Raw genomic sequence first — 14,487 nt, forward strand, 5'->3', positions numbered from 1 at the left:
TTACCGCAAACCTTCAGAAAAGAGGGAAATAATTTAATAACTAGTGTATTTAACTAAATTAATAACTAGTTTGTGAACCAGCAAAAAATGAATAGATAAGGGGAAAAAAAACGTTTGCGGACCTGTAAAAGAAATTCTGTGAAATCTGGATATAACGATATTCTGTGGGACCACGAGAAAGTATGCGGAACGGTGAAAACTGAAGAATAATTCAGCGGACCGTCAGATATGAAAGAAATTTTCAGACCGCAGAAAACAAATAAATAGTTTTCGACCAGAAAAAAACAAATACAGTGAAATTTCGATATAACGGTATTACTGCGGACCACGAAAAAAATATCGTTGCAGAAGGACCCGTCTCATTCTATAGAGTATCTTGATGTGTGTATAATGAGGTTTCAATTTAAATAAACAGGAGAAATAGTATGTGGACCCCATCAGCTGATGGCAGAAGCAAAAGCAAATTCAGAAACAGAATTTTATTTTTTGAACTTGAAAGTATGTGACGGCAGCTACTACATAGATTGGGTGAAATTTTTTGCGGAGCAGCAGAGAGAGCAGAGAGAGCGAGGGGAAATTTCCACGGAGGGGAGAGGGCTCAAAAGGCTTTGGGGGGGGGGGGGTGAGGCACAAAAGAATTCTTCCCGAGATATTTTGAGTTACCATCCTTCAAAAAGCATTAAAATTAACAGAAATTATTTTTATAAAAGGTATTTTCTTTCGATATTTCAATTTTTTCAATGAAATATTAAATTTTTTTCCCTCCAATTTTTGTTTCGCTTAGGAGGGGAGGCACAGGGCTTTTTAGCAACCCCCCCCCCCTCCGCCTCCTTGGGCACGCCTCCACCACCGGTCTGCGAACCAGCGGTTGAAGAGCACTGGCTTAAAAAAAAACACTACTGTTCTTTTGTTTCTTCAGTATTGGCCATTTTCAGTAAGGTCATTTGTTTTTAACAGAGATGGGTGAGTCATTGACAAGAGGGTATGAGCGTCCATCCTCATATCGGAGTTTCCGGATATGGTAACCAGGGGTTGTTTCTTGGCCGCGCGGGGAGCGTTGCTCTATTAGGTGTGCTAAATTCCAGTTGAAAGGGCAAAACATGAACCGTCGACAAATAAAACGTGGTCAGGAGAGACCGTGCCTTCCTCCCCCCGACTTCCATAAGTCTATTTCCGCCTATGAGGTCCAGCTACATTATGCAGGGTTGGGGGGGGGGGGTTGCTGGTAACCCCTTAGAGGAGAAATACTATATTTCTTCTCAATGGGTAACCCGATTAATCGTTTCCGACTGTGTGCCCAGTTTGGGGAACACCTAGGGATTGCCTTTTCAAACACTGAAAATAAACGGTAAATAAAATGAAAATTACCTTAGGGATTACTTTGAACCTTCTTTATCAACAATATGTGATTGTACCACACAAGCCGATCCATACTTTTGGCCTGTGTTGTTTTTTATAGAAAACCCATATTTTTCAAAGAAATGGATTCAAATTTCAAAGATTGTTATTATTATTATTTTTTGGATGTAAAAAGGATTTCTGGGGAAAAAAATTCTGTTATTTTGTTGACTCTGTACTCTAATGTCTATTCTGTTTAAGTTTTAACTTTTTACATTCAAAGTTTGCCTAAAATCGAGTCCCAAATTCAGAGTTGGGCACACTCACATAATTGAAACGGCAAGTGCAATCTTTAGAAAATTATACTTGCGTTCTCCTATATAGGCCTGAATGGGCTGCCTGAATTTTTTTTTTTTTTTTAAATTCCAATTTCAAAGGGTAGCGTGCCGCAAAGGGTTAATTGGCAATAATGTTCACTTTTTCGCAACATTTTTGGTGAAGACTGGGTGATTATCCAGTATTTTTGGATCTCAATTTCATGGCCCTACATACTACATCAAAGCTCCTACAGGCCGGAATCTTTGGCGGGGCTCCGACCTAATTTTCACTGGCCCCACCCAGCACCTCCTAGAGATAGAATTCCTCTGTATTGTTTTCCATAAACGTCATTCAGACTACCTAGCAAGTTTGCCACATTTTGAAAATCAGCATCCTATTTCGTTTCTTCTTATTTTGGCGTAGAATCATCCTAATTGGCTCACAAATACCACGTGGTGATTGGATATGGGGCATAGAAATAGCCAATTCTGAGCCCGATCATTTCTTTTCCTCACAACGATGATACTGGCAAAAGGAAGGAATCTTCCCCCCCCCCTGAATATTCTGAGGGAAAATGGACTACTTACTGACGTCACAAGCAGACTGCGGAGGCCTTCTATCTCTAGGAGGTGCTGCTCCACCACAGTAAATTTATAATGTGAAAAAAAAATTCTATCATCCCGAACCTCCAAGCTGGAGCCCTGTCAGCTCCTCCCCCCCCCCACCTAATGGAAACCATGCCTTAATCTCCTGTATTTTTATACAGGAAATAAAGTCAGCCTAATGTAGAGCCAAAACTACAATTTTTTTTGTGGGGGGGGGGGGTATATTATTTTTTTACTCACATCACTTTAGATTTCAATGATTTTATATCGGTATTTTTGTTTCCATTTGAAATTTGTCGCCCTTTAAATTAAACGCTCGGAAAGTTGCCCCTTTTGACCCCCCCCCCCCAGTTCCGTCCCTGGCCTAGTTAAATACTCTTTTTAATTCATTGTGACTTTCAGTTGCCGAATAATCACCACAATGAGCAATTTTTCCCTCACTTCTTGGCAAGATTTGGCCATACCCCGTAGTTTTGTTAATAAAATATGGTCAGCATAGTTATTAGACGATTTTTTTTGTGGCGGGGGGGGGGGAACTCTGGATGAGCCATTTATTCGTCCTACTAAATATGGTCACGTTCATGAAATCGTTTGTTTCCCAGAAGACAATGGAATCGTAAATCTAGGTAAATATTCAGAATATTCATCGTAACTTCATAGCTTATAAAAAATGTCGTGGCAACAGTAAAAGCTTATCGTTGCGTGTTTAATTTTTTTTTTTACCATCGGAATTGTAACACGGAAATATTTCGTATTGTCTCGGTTTATCTGAATCGATGGTTTAATTAGATTAAGATAAATGGCTGAGTCGTCTAGGAATTCGTAGGATATACATATATATTTTTTAAATGAAAATAAATGGTTCCCAGTCTGGTTTAGAGTTGTGTTTCCACCGATCAAGATGATGTGCAGCAGCAGCGCCGTTGTTGAACCATTTATCGCTGAGCAGCGGCGGTGACGACTTGCGGCGGCGGTGAAAAACAAACACAAACAAACAATAAATTCATAGGTACATAAAATATCTCGCACATTCAAATAAAGACTAATCAATCCATTTGCTTTTCAGGTTAATTTGATTAAGTAGGTTACTTGTCTATGTGTGTGTGTGTCTCCATGTGTGGTCAGTCTTAGCTGAACTGTCAATGTATATATAGTAGAGTCCTATGCACATGGGCTCCTCCAACTCAGGACGATTCTTGTCATTATTTGTTTTTTTTCGTATTGAATTGACTATGGAGGGGGGCCCTTGAAAGATCCCAGTCAGGGACCCCTGCAGTAGGATCTGGTCGGGGAAGGGGGGGGGCATTTGTTTGTAATGAGAGAGATGATTGTCTCATCCCATTGGATGGAAGAAAGATATTTTTCGGATATTATGCCGAGACTGGAAGTAACCCAGTCCTCTCTTGGAAGCGAGCTATCCATATACACCACTGGAGAAGGGACCAATCCTTATAATTCAGTGGTGTATATGGATGGCTTGCTTGCCTGTATTACGAGAGGACGGTTTGATTCCTGGCAAATGCAAAATGTGTTTTTTTCGTTAGTTAAACGGCGTAATGTCTTTCTTTCATCCGTTGGGCTGAGGGAAAAAACATCTCGCTGTTGCTACTGCTGCCACGGGGAGACCATTGCTGAAGTTACGGGGGGGAAGAGCAGCTACTATGCCGCTACTTCGGTGCATTATGCCACTATGCTTAAATTATAAGGAAGGATTAGTCTTGTTTCCAGTTATTTACGTCACTTATATCCTATATAGGACAGAGCCTGGGGCATATCTGGCACAACAGTGATGTACGTCAGGGTGGAAGATGGTAGTCTTCCACCATGAAGGTTGCAGTCAGGGTCCACAGATTTGAAGAACATAAAAAAATTAGTTTTTTACCTACTGAGCCTGGGATGACCACCGATATATGGTGCCTTCATTTCCCACCCAACTCCACTAGTTGGAAACTGTCATATGGCGATGTGATCGGAGTACTGTAAAGTAGTGCCGGTGTGTATGGCGTCCAAGTGGTGTGATGGTAAGATGCTCGTGTAACCACTGTGAAGGTTGCTGTCAGGTTCGAATCAGGGGAACAATATAGATAAGATATTTCTTCTAACAGAGCTTGAGGCAACCCTTGATAGATGGCACCTTCATTTCCAACCCAGCTTGTGAACAGCAGTAAATTGCAATATTGCCAGATTTGGTGTGTGGTGAAGTAGTGGTGTATATATAGCTCACTTGTCCTGATTGCAAGAGGACTGGGTTCTATTCTCGCTTTTTGATGATTTTTCTTTCTGCATTCAACATTGTATAATAACCAAAAGCTGTCTTGTTCTCTTCAAAAAGTGGCCTCTATTTGTTGTCCACATCCTGTTGAGTAAGTTCAAAGTTTTCTCACCAGGCTTTTTGAGAGTATCTCTGATATCTAAATTCAAAGTATTTTGCATTATTTTGAGGTATGAAGTTTTTATATGTGCAATCTTAATGGAAGAAATGCACTGGGACCTCTCTCCCCACCGGCAAGCCTGGTGCGATTAATGTTTATTGTATTTAATGGTTACCATTGGTTCCCTGGGTAAAGTGCAGGGCTAGATGCCCCAAAGCAGAATATGCCGAAATCTGGCGTGTGTTGCAGAACAATCTGCAAGAATTTTCAGAAAAGTGTACAAAACGCCATATTGGGAATTAACATTTCCAATCAGCTAAGAGCTTGTTGCAGAACAATGCAAAACATTCTGTCCCTAAAGCAGAATGTTTTGCAATGAGCTCTCGGCTGCTTTTACCCAAGAACGTTTATTTCTTGGGTAAAAATTACCATAATGGTGTTCTCTGCACTTTTTCTTCCAGATTGTTCTGCGATGTACGTCGCAGATTTCGGCATATTCTGTTTTGGGGGATGGACAAATCCCAGATCGACATGATGACTAGAAAAATAGCATTGGCGCCTAATTTTTTCATGTCTTATAACAACTGAAGTGAATTCTTAGAACAGTACAAACTCATCAGAAATTATATCTATGTGTTTGCTAGCATGCAAAAGGGTTCCTAAGACCCGAACAAGTCAAAGAATACACTATTTTGATGAAGTTTGTCGATAAAGTGCCTGGCGTCAATGAAATTTCTCTGCTTGTTTTGGGATTTGTCAACCCCTGGTAAAGTGGTACTCTGGCGCTATCCTTCTGAGTCCCCTGGAAGTAACAGCTTACCCATTTTTCGAAACTCGCTGATCCCGAAGCGGAATGTGAAAACTAATGTATATTGCTTGTAGCTGAACTATCTCGGAAAGTATTCTCCGAGCTGAGGGACATTTCAGACTAATGAAAAACATTTTGCTTTGTGGGCTCACAGAGTAGATTTGTCTATTTACAGTGAAAACTTTTGAGTTTGACCCCTACAGTTCCACTCAAATCTGTTCAAGATGTAGTGTTACAATATTTTGGACATTCCAAGAATTATATCCAGTTCAACGTTCAAAACTGTCCGAGTTGACTGGTTTTACTGTGGTTGACCGACACCATGGCTTGATAAATTCCAGATGCCATGGCGACCATAAAAGTTTAATTGAGACCTAAAGTTTTCAATGCGTGTGATTGTGTAATTAGAATCAACACAAAATTTTTAAAATTTAAATCGGCATGTCTGCTAACATAGAAATGGGCCGCTAAGTTCTAGAAAATTCTTCCTGGAGGGGGAATTACTTTTGACATTCCCCTTTTTTTTTCTTTCTGACTTGTTGAGTCTTGCTTTTTTGCCAAAGCATAGCATTTGTATACAAAGCCGGATGTGTATTCAGTGTATGGCAGAAGACTAGCAGTGGCGTCATGCTTCTTGCCAGATCTTTTAGAGACGCATGACACCAGACCTTTATTCGATGTATGGCAGAGTTTGATTAACTCACTTCAGTGGGTTGCCGTATCTTTTGACTTGAAAAAAACAAAACAAATATATAGTAATAGCATTTATACTATGATTAGTGTGATATGATTTCATTTTTATTTTGTCATGACGATTCCCGCCACCCCATGCAGCAAGCACATCTTGATCCTTCTCCCAAAAATATAAATAATTAAAAATGAATCGATTGTTATGAAGGCTTGCGGCAAGGTGACCCTCCTGTGATAACCGAACGTTTAGTATGAGCTTTGAATACGAGTGGAAAACAAAGAAAAATTGGCAATCGTCCAAAAAAAGATAAAGTTGGATGGAAGTGAGAAAGAAACCTTTACACAACTTTTCGTACTACAAGTTCTACACTCTATCAACTGGGCTAACAGCTGATGCTAGCCATAGTCCTGATTTCAATTTATCAATTCTTGAGCATCCACTTATCGCTAATGTGCTCTCAGCATGAACATACAGAATCGTCATCATTTCTTCCTTCACCATGCACTTGATAAACATCCGGCTCTGTGTACATATCCGCAGTCTTTTTAAATACATAGCCGATTCTGTTCCCGCTAACCACCTTGTGTGAACAATCATTCTCTTCATCGGCTTGTGGTGAAACTAACTTGCCAATTCAGGAACACTGGGTATTACCTCAAGGTTGACAGTATACTTAACCCCTTACAGCTGCAATCCTGAGATATCTCGTCTTCTAAAAATCCCCTCTCGTGTCTGCAATCCCGAACCCAGATAGCTCTGTACAGAGAACTTTGCCTCATAACAGGTTTTCCTTCCCCCTCTCCTGTCAATCAATTACCAGTGGCGGAGTCAGCTTTTGTTCAAAGTCATAACAGAAGAGGGGGGGGGAAAAGATGTATTTTTCCTTTCTTTCCCTTCGAGGTAGAATAGTATTATTGCGTACAGTGTAAATAACTATTACTGAATCACACACGCACCTCGTCCGTATTCCTCTGCGGAACTTCTAATGAATTGGTACATGTTGGAAACGTGCGTGTAGGTGTAGTGAACCTTCCATGAAGTTTGTTTCTGTGTTATGTTTGTTATGTTACCATCTGCAATCCATCTTTTTAAACTATGAGCAAAGTGTAATGATTGAATAATTATCGCCATATGCCTGTTTCTCTGTGGCGAGACTTTAATGGAGAGATTGGCTCACATTCGTGTCTCAAAGACAGTATAAATAACAGAAAGCTATGGAGTTTTTCTGTTTGTTTTTATTATCATTTTTGGTGTTATGAGAAAAGCACATATCACCTCACATAATCAGAAAAAAATCTTTTATTTTAATTTTTGGAACTATTTTTTGCAAGCGATACAAGGGGAAAAATCATAATTACAACAGCCAAATATTACATTGCCCAATCTCAACCGGAGGTGATATAACATATTGCCAAATAATAATCATTCAATAAGTGTTTCTTTATTCACGTACTCATGCTCGCAAATCGAAGTAAGTACTAGATCTATGAAAGCCCTCTTACCCGAGGTCTGCATCCGAGACAGCTTTTTTTTTCCTTGGGATCACTTTTGAGAAGAGAATTCAAGCGGTGCCTCCGCGTATTGAGAAAGAATTGACATTGAACATTTAAGTTGTATCACACTTGCTCATCAAGTATGTGTACCATGTTTCAAAGAAAAATTTATGAAGCTTTATTGGTTCTTGGTCATTGTTAAACAGAATTATCGGACCTACTACTTGTGTCTGATATGTAGCGATACTCACTTTGATGTTAATGTATCTGGTTGGTTTGAAATATTCATACATTTTGCTCTTACGATATTTACATCAATCGGTGCGAAGTCTGGATAGTTTCAGCTGCAATTTCAGCTATTGCTAGATGATTAAGGAATTTTTATTGCGATACAATGCTTGCTGATCAGTGACAGTTTTGTAGTGCTTATGATCACACACATAATAATGAATCAATTCCAGACGACGTCCTCCCAGTTAGTTTTCCTTTCCCATGAAGTTTCACAGCACTGTGAGAGTTGTGTGACCTAATAGTTGGGAATGCTAGCAAATGATTGTTAACAAATTCACAGGTGACGTGAAGCTATAGGGAGATGCTCTAGATGGATTTGAATATGATTGCAGCATGGGCTAATGAATGGACATAACTTTTGTGTTGATAAGTGCGTGGTTTGCTCATTTTAGTTCGAACAACCAATGTTTCACTTACAAGTTGAATGGCGTCACTATCCCGGATGCAACTAGGGTCACTGATGTGGGACTTCTCAATGACGAGTGGCTAGGTTTTCTGAACATTGTTCAGCGGTGGCCAGAAAATCGAATAGGGAATACTCAGTTGCATTTTAAAAAAGTTTTTGCATTCTCCTAAAGTCATCCTTCCACTTTTCCTGGGCTCAGTTTGTCCTGGACTGGAGTATGCCATCAGGTTTCGGAGACCATACCTACAGAGGGACATAGACTTGGCTGAGTAGTGCAGAGAAAAGCCTCTCGTGATGGCACACAGGGCTTAAGCTATAAAGAAAGACATGATTTTTTTGAAAATGTTTATATTGGAAGAGCGCAGATGTCTGAGGGATTGTAATTTTTAAAATTTTCAACGGGATGGACAATACCATCAATCAACTGCTTCGACAAGGGTACACCAGTGTCGATTGATAAGGGATAATTCTAGATTGTTATGTCGCAGAGAGTTTTTCCCCTCTAAATAAGATTGTGAATGAATGGAATAGCTTATCTCCAGGCGGTCGTGAATTTTAGCGCAATTGACACGTTTAAAAAGAAATACGATAAACGTGTTGGGGTAAATCAAAAAGCTATCCATACTTAGATGAGACAACCATAATTTTTTCTGGGCAGTATATTTATATTTCATCATAATTGGTTTTTTATTGCTCTTATTGGGTGGTTGTATTTTTGATATGGCTTAGATATGTATTCGACATCCATATTTTCATAGACATTTTTTTCAGCGATCTCAGGCATTTTGTTTGTTGTTGTGGCCTTTGTACTTGTATAATGATGTTACTGAAACGTTAAATATATAATTTTATTCCTGAAATATCTCAGTCCTATGATATCAATCCCTTGACTAATCGTGCCACGCGCAGGATGCCATCTGTGCAAACCACTATTCTTTTAGTACGTCCAATCGATCAACAAATGTGTGTGTGTATCTTCTATAAGTAGCCAATTGACTATTGTAGTGGCCCATTCCCATTTAGCGATATATATATCTTATTTCGACGATAAGACATTTCACGAATCGGTTGTTTCCATGCATATTCAATGATACTTGTTTCGTTATTTTGTGAACACTTACCTATGCATTTTTTTTTTCTCTCTAAATCGAACGTAAAGCCATTTTTTTAGTAGAGATGAGATGAACATAATAGTTTATTTTTTCTATAACAGTTTCCTCAGAGGATCTGTGTTGTGTGTGTGAGAAGAAACGACCTTTTTTCTTCGAAGATATCCAGATATTTCAACTGGTGTCTCTCTCTTATATCAAAATAACGAAACGTATTCGCAGACAAAGACCAAACAAAACAAATTTTTTAAGACTGAAATTTTTTTTTTTTCGTTCGTTGTGGTGTTATTCGTGTAACAAATAAAAATGAACGGCTCTTTACCCCCTATATATAACATATATTTATATATCGTAGTGTAAACATGAAACATTTTTATGTAACTGCCATGTTATTTCATGTTGCTGATGTAATGTGTGTGCTTTCCATGTTCATGTAAATTTCTTTTTATTATTGCATTTTTATCATGTCTTTTTTTTCCTTCTCTTTGCAATAAAATCCAGCGGAATCACAAAAGAAATAAAAATTGTGCCGAGATATATGCCATTAAAATTTATCTACTGAGGTTGTATTTTATCGATTCTTTTCGCTGAAAATGCTCTATGATTCGACAAGTAGGTATAAGTAACCAATGTTTTGAAAATTTGTTTTTATCGCCATCCATAGATTTTAGAATGAAACGCCAACCTTTTTTTAATCATTTGAAGTTTTTGTCCAATAGCATAAGTTATATGGCAAAATCTCTCTCAAAGTGGCCACTTCAGTAAAATTCTAGTGACCAGGGCTGGTACAATAGTACCCAGCGTCTGTGGGCTAAAAAAAAAAAATTAATGCTCTTATTAATATCAGGTGCTGAACTTCTCTGACTAACGAACAGAAGTTTTATTTGATCGATAATCTCTTATCAATGGCCTGACAGTCACCGAAGGGTAATACCAGCTATGGTGCTGACTATTGCACAGTCTCCCAGATTTCTGCTGTATCGCCCAGACAATGCCTTGTTTCTCCAGAATTTTACCAGAAACCCTACTTTTGGGAAAGAAAGAATTATTCTCAAAGAATTTACCAAACAGGAAAAAGTCTGTTGCCATGTGGCCCCCCCCCCCCCCCATCTAAAATGATTTTTCATGGGTGAAGTGAGTATTCATGATTGTGCCAAATCATGAAATGTTTCAGTCTGGCAAGGGAAAGACAAAATTAGCTAAACAGCCACCGTTATTTCTGCTTCTTCACAGTGGATGATTATACGTCCTGTTTTGTCTGTATCATACTTTTGCCCCCCCCCCCTAATCAGACTATTATTTCCTCAAATTCGCCAACCTATGTTATGAACTTGCCCCACCCCCTCCTGCAAGTACACCTGTGTCTCTAAAGTCACTCACATACTTCCACTGTTTTGGTCACGCTCATGCTTGCACCCTGTATTGGTTACTGATATGCTTACACATGTCATTACACATAATTAGGTCATTCGCTCATCTTGTCTTGTTTGGTCATTCACTCGCTAACTCTCTAAATCACTCTTTTGCTCACTCACATGCTTGCAAACACTCTAGGTTACTCTTTTGGCCACTCCTTTGCTGTCTGAGCAGAGGTGGATTTATTGAGGATTATACAGATTTTTTCGCCCTTCTCCCATAATATTAATTATCCATTCCTCAAATTTTTCTGCCACTGAACTTACCATCCTGAGCTATAGCCCCCCTTTCCTCGTAAATACACCACTACCCCCAATGATGATTTTTGGTTGGCCCAATTTTGATTTAAGTGTAGTAATGATAGCCTCTCAATTATCATGAACAGCCTTAACGTAATACTGAATTCACATCATTTATTTTTTGCCCGTTTCTAGTTTCGAGTTGTTCATGCAAGAAATAAAAAAGGAAGGAAAAAGGACAAAAATAGGAATCACAAATAGCCGAATGAAATAAATTTTCTTTCTCAATGACGCTCATATTCTGTGATTTTTTTCCCTCAGGTTAAATTTACCACATCAGTGATTGTGCATCTGTGGCAAATTTGAAATTCGCTTCAGATGTTGCTCTTGAGGATGACTTTCCCAAAAGCATATCAAGTACCTAAAATTTCGGGAAAGGGTGCATTAAAGTTTTCATTACCATACCCTACCATATGGTTTAATTTATCAACATCCTGGGATATTTAATGGAGTGACCAGAAGATTGCAGCATTGCACGATTTGGTATTTGTAGCTGTAGCAGCCATATTTGGAATCTTATTTAACACTAGAATGACTGGAATTTCGAACTACCTAGAACAGGGGTCTTCAACCGTGGGCCAAATTGAAACTGGGATTTTCATAAATTTTTTCTGGAATTATTTCTTTAATTCTAGAATTACTTGTTTCATCAATGTTTTCAATAATTTTCTGAAAAATGATAGGCATGCCACAACAAAACGCTCAGAGGGCCATGTGTCAAAGAACTCTGATCTAGAACAACAGGTAGCGGTGGTCATTTTGAACTGCAATAGGAAAAAATTTAACTTCAATTCTTTTTCTTTACCGAAACTTCTTGAAACAGTATCTAATGAGTCTCTTTGACTTATTTTTGTAATAACCCGTTGTTCATGTACCAAATTTTTGGAATTTTAAACGGAAGAGGACTCGTTACAACAGAGACTGCGATCTCGTGTTTTATTTTAAAAAGAGTTTGACTATGATTTTTTGAGCTCTTGTAATTTGTGACTTTGTTTTCACGTGGTAGTCCACTGATGAGGGTTAAAGCATAATACGCCTGAGGAATTGGCAAAGAGATTGCATGTGCGGAATGAAAAAACCGTGAATAGCCGCCAAATCCTCAGCAATTTAAAATAATACATAGGCCTACATAAGACGGCTTTTCGATGCAGATTGCATTGTGCATGGAATGAATTCATTTTCATCAAAAAATTCAATGACACTTATCAGTAGAGTAATAAAATTTCAGAATTTCTGTAGAAATTTCCTTTGCCTGCGATTTCAATTTTGTGTATGTGCATGGGACTCGAGACCTAGATTATCTCTGCTTACTGACTGTACAATTTTTTTTTTTTTTTTGCTGTCAAAAACATAGGTTGTAAAATAATAGCTCCTAACATCATCTAGCAGAGCTCCTAGGCTGGGGCATTTGGTGGAGCTCCTCTATAGGGAATTTAGAGCGTGAAGAAATAAAAATGATGAGAATCGTCTCTGCCTCCAGGCTGTTACCCTGGGTAAAATCATGAAAAATGAAGATTCTTTTCATCGTGTGGCATTGTACCAGTGAATGCAATGCAGAAAAAAATGCAAAGATCTATAGGAATGCTAAATAGATTGAATACTATGGTGACAAGGTTTTTCAAAAGTACCTTCGAATAGTACAGAATGGGTACTGTAGAAAAGCAAACACCATGATAGAACACCTGTTCTCTTCTTCAGTTTTTTGTTTGCATAAGAAAACTGTTCATTTCAACACGTTTTGCAATCACATTGGTTAAATATTTCTATAACGGTCAAAATGACCACTGCCATCCATTCTAGGTAGAATTTAATTTCAACCTTGGTTTAAACATTAAACCTAGAACATTTATATTTTGTAAATTTAAGAAGTGCTTTAACAAAAGATGAAAAGTCATGGAATTTTCCAACAATCTGAGATGAACTGCTTGGGCGTAATCGCATGCCAAAATAGTTTTGCAGTCAAAATGGCAGCTTCCATCGTTCTAATGTCAACAAAAAAACAAGGTGCATTCTTGTGCTTAGCATGTGTAACAAAATTAGCTCTTACATTTTAAACCTGAACTTGAAAGATCCAACACACCCAACCTGACATCGCTTATGGAGATATCTGTTTCCATAGAAAGAGGGATGGGTCTGGGAATGAAAGCTTTCCAACTTTCCTTTAAAATTTTAAACAGTGAAAAACTGTTAGCAACATAGTATAGTTCGTTATCTAGTAACCTTTTAGCAATCACTATTCTGGGTCTCACTCTGTAGAGTTCACATTGCTGGCTATATAGATAGGTCTCATAGATAACATACAGGTGTATTCATTGATATTACTAATGCATATATACAAGACAAGTTCTCAAAAGTAAAAACAAAAAAAATGGGTACAGTCACAGGTTCTCAATAGAAGTCTGCTGGGATTTCTCATATACAAATACAAATACAAATACAACGCCACAACAGGCAAATTGCCCAACGAGGTGGCTGACTTAAGAACATCATGGATCCCCGAGCCCTACCTACTAATGCTACACCACACCCCTCCCCCCCGCGGAACCCCCCAACGAATCGGTACATGCGGGAATGTGTGTGTACGTGTAGTGAAACCTGACGTGAAGTTTTGTTGTTTCTCTGTAATGCTTGTTACGTGTAGTGCTGCCATCTGCCTCAAGTTTTTCTAACTATGAGTGAAGTGTTATGATTGAATGATTTATCGTTGTAGGACTGTTGCTCTCTGTGGCGAGACTTTTTAACGGGGAGATCGGCTCGCATTTGCGCCTTGAAGTTGGGAACCACAGAAAACCACCTTCAGCCGACCACTAAAAGTATCACTGTTAGGCGCAGGTCGGAGTCGAACCTGGTTTCTCTCCGGATTGTCCCTATGTATCTCACGCCATGCCTTTACCGATCGCGCTATCGTAACAGTACTAACCTGTACTAACCACTAAACCTGTACTACCAGTGGTGTCTTGCTCTGCAATGTCACTGGTCTTTCCCAGACAGAGCTTCCTTAGATCTTGGTTTTTAGATGAGTGTTTCTAGATACTGTTTAATGTGTTTTCTGCCGTTGGTTTTGTACAGGTTGGCGAGTATTGCTTTCCAATCGTAGGCTGCTTTTTTAAGCCACATAACGGCTTTCTTTACTCCTTGTGAGCAGAACCAGGCTTAGACATTTTGGTGCATGGTGCAAAAACCAATTTTGCGGTCCTTTACTTTACCTTAATGCACAAGTGAAAGCATTAGCCGAGAGGAGAGGCCTAGAGCCCTCTGTGTTTTTCAATTTTTTTTTTACTATAAAGTTACTATAGGATCGGCATAGTAGGCCTTCCAGTCTTCGCTGGAGCCCCATTCAA

The 14,487-nt window shown here is 38.8% G+C and overlaps 1 protein-coding gene across 1 annotated transcript in view; it reads left to right on the top strand.

Annotated features, from left to right (window-relative positions):
- Positions 1–2,937: 2,937 nt before the first annotated feature.
- Positions 2,938–14,487, top strand: part of Wdr33 (WD repeat domain 33) — a 43,118-nt gene continuing 31,568 nt past the window's right edge. Inside the window, exon 1 of the mRNA XM_089234291.1 lies at positions 2,938–3,270. The gene's annotated coding sequence lies outside the window, so the exon portion shown is untranslated. The remainder of the gene's footprint in view (positions 3,271–14,487) is intronic.

The sequence above is a fragment of the Pholcus phalangioides genome, unplaced genomic scaffold (assembly GCF_987345545.1).
Source record: "Pholcus phalangioides strain wild (caught in Gottingen) unplaced genomic scaffold, Ppha-v1.0 ptg000008l_1, whole genome shotgun sequence".
In the NCBI taxonomy this organism is placed as follows: domain Eukaryota; kingdom Metazoa; phylum Arthropoda; class Arachnida; order Araneae; family Pholcidae; genus Pholcus; species Pholcus phalangioides.